Here is a 2,908-nt window from a genome sequence, read left to right as displayed (position 1 = left end):
TTCAGCCGTTCGCAGTACCAGCACAGCAAGGCCGTTTTGGTTATTGTTACAAGGCCAGATCAATCAATCATCCAGACTGTTGCCCTTGCAACTACTGAAAAGGCTGCTGCCCCTCTTCAGGAACCACACGTTTGTCTGGCCTCTCAACGGATACCCCTCCGTTGTGGTTGTACCTACGGTACGGCTATCTGTATCGCTGAGGCACGCAAGCCTCCCCACCAACGGCAAGGTCCATGGTTCATGGGGGGAAGGATAACTCAGCGGTGCCTCAACCTTATATGTGTTCCATCCTTGTCTAGGGGTGTGCTAACCGTCTCTCCTTTCATACAACACAGGTAGCGAGTAGGAGCAGGAAAAGGTGAAGTACTGCGGTACTGCGTATAAGTTAAAACTCTTTTACTGGTGTATGAACAAGTACAAATAATATTACTTAACTTTGGCTGAGATGAGCACGTAGGTGCGAAGCCTCTCAGGCATCAACGCTAACGGGTATTAGTAGTTGGACAAACTATCATTGAAGTAACTGAAGTAACAAAGTCTGTAATGGCTAGCCCCCTATGAAGTAGAAACTAAGTTGCTTGGTCGTAGGCTCGGAATCAAATGGGCTGAATCTGGAGTGGCGGTCGTAGAGCACCACAGCGCCGACTAGAGGGCGCTGTCCTCTGTGTCGGTGTCGTAGTGCCAACCTACGAACTTGCACCTACGCCGTGGCATCGTAGCTATCGATACTCCTCTCTACGTCCTGTTAAATTTTTCACGTTCTTACGGAAACACTGTATACAGCTTAGTCCCAAGGAAGTTTCACATTTTCATGTTCTATTTGGTTGATGTAAGAGAGGGGCAATTCAGCCTACTTACAAAGTATCAAGTACCAGTATTAGTTTTAAAATCTAAAGATATCCTTCAGGATTGTACTTACCGCTACCGTACAGAGCATTTAAGCAAACTTTTTCCCAAGCTGCATACGCAAACGGAACGGTAAGAAACGCTAAGATATACTATCATGCTAAGTGCATGCGTTTCTGTAGTTTGTAGAGTATGTATGTAGATGTACAGGGGTTGAACGAAAATATGGAAATACGTCGAGAAATGCATGCATGAACAAAACTGCAGATGTTAGCTAAGCCTGCAGGTTGCGCTGTTGTATTTGAACACTAACGGGACCTGCGCAATGCCCTCAATACGTTGCAAGTGTTAGTCAAGGGCAGAACAGTGTGTCTGTGTAAATGTGAGCGCATTACGTCGGAACCAAGCATTATCGAACGTGGGCAAATTGTTGATGTTCGTTCAGTGCCTGCTTCCGTAACCAACGGAGCCAAAGTACATATTTGGTGTTTCGAGAGGCGCCGTATAGAAGATTTATACCACATATCTACATCTATATCTACATTTACACAGATACGCCGCAAGCCACCGTACGGTGCGTGGCGGAGGGTACCCTGTATCACTACTAGTCATTTCCATTCCTATTCCACTCGTTCCAACTGCCAGTTCTCTTGAACTTTCTCAATGGTTGTATGGTTGTGGGGCGTTTTGTTTTTTCGTCGAAACTTCAGTAGTTTTCTCCTTCCTAGTGAGTTTCCGCCAATCGGACGCTTCGTGCCCGTTCTAGACGCCTAAATTACATTGACCTTGCTGTGTGTCGCACTCGGTGGACGATATTGCGTCACTTGCTTTTGTTCGTATCCCGTTGGAATTTCGAAAGTTTTCTAAAGCTTCTTCTCTGCCCTTGTACCGATGCCCTCGCTACAGGCGGCCCTCCAAAAAAATGGTTCAAATGGCTCTGAGCACTATGGGACTTAACGTCTGAGGTCATCAGTCCCCTAGAACTCAGAACTACTTAAACCTAACTAACCTAAGGACATCCCACACATCCATGCCCGAGGCAGGATTCGAACCTGCGACCGTAGCGGTCGCGCGGCTCCAGACTGTAGCGCCTAGAACCGCTCGGCCCCTCAGGCCGGCGGCGGCCCTCCAGCTTGAATCACCTGGCACGGGGTCTCTGTCCTCTTCCCTGTCAGCCCCTTACATGGTCGCCGGCGTAATTCCCACAGCGCACGGCCGGAGTGGCCGTGCGGTTCTAAGCGCTTCAGTTTGGAACCGCGTGACCGCTACGGTCGCTGGTTCGAATCCTGCCTCGGGCATGGATGTGTGTGATGTCCTTAGGTTAGTTAGGTTTAAGTAGTTCTAAGTTCTAGGGGACTGATGACCTCAGTAGTTAAGTCCCATAGTGCTCAGAGCCATTTGAACCATTTGAACCCACAGCGCAGTTTCGCTATGCCGTTGTGGAGCTGGCTTTTCAAAACTAAAAGCGACTAGATTCGCGTTCCCTGTTCTACCTTCCACTCAAAGACATGTATTCTATAGGAATGGTGTGTTAATTACCGTCGACTGACTGCCATCCCTTTTTGCATTACATATTGATAGGCAAATGTTCTCATAACTGTCGATTTACGTTAGGTGTCATCTTCACCTTGCCATTGCGATTTGTAAAGGTCTCATGTAAGGTGCGAATCTCACCATTTATTCTGCCACGTTACATGGTGTTTCTCGAAAACAACGTCGTCTTCCCTCCAGGACTTCCCATCTGTGTTCCCGAAGCATCTCTGTATCACTGACGTGTTGCTCGAACCTACCGGTAACAAATCTAGCAGCCCGCCTCTGAGTTGCTACGATGTCTTCCTTTAATCCGACCTGGTACGGATCCCAAAAACTCGAGCAGTGCTCAAGAACAGGTCGCACCAGCGTCCTATAAGCGCGGTCTCCTGTACAGGTGAACCACTCTTTCCTAAAGTTCTCCCAATAACCCGAAGTGGACCATTCGCCTTCCCTTCCACAGTTCTCGCACGTTCGTTCCATTTCACATCGCTTCACAAAGCTACGCTCAGATATTTAAACGGCTCGACTC

The 2,908-nt window shown here is 48.1% G+C and overlaps 1 non-coding gene across 1 annotated transcript; it reads right to left on the bottom strand.

Annotated features, from left to right (window-relative positions):
- Positions 1 to 225: 225 nt before the first annotated feature.
- On the bottom strand, positions 226 to 333 carry LOC126205666 (U6atac minor spliceosomal RNA). The gene has a single exon (XR_007540583.1). It is a non-coding gene; the product is annotated as a U6atac minor spliceosomal RNA (small nuclear RNA).
- Between the last annotated feature and the right edge of the window lie 2,575 nt (positions 334 to 2,908).

This window comes from Schistocerca nitens, chromosome 1 (genome assembly GCF_023898315.1).
Source record: "Schistocerca nitens isolate TAMUIC-IGC-003100 chromosome 1, iqSchNite1.1, whole genome shotgun sequence".
Lineage (NCBI taxonomy): Eukaryota > Metazoa > Arthropoda > Insecta > Orthoptera > Acrididae > Schistocerca > Schistocerca nitens.
The sequence above is the reverse complement of the archived record's forward strand: the minus strand, read 5'-3'. Positions and strand labels throughout refer to the sequence as shown.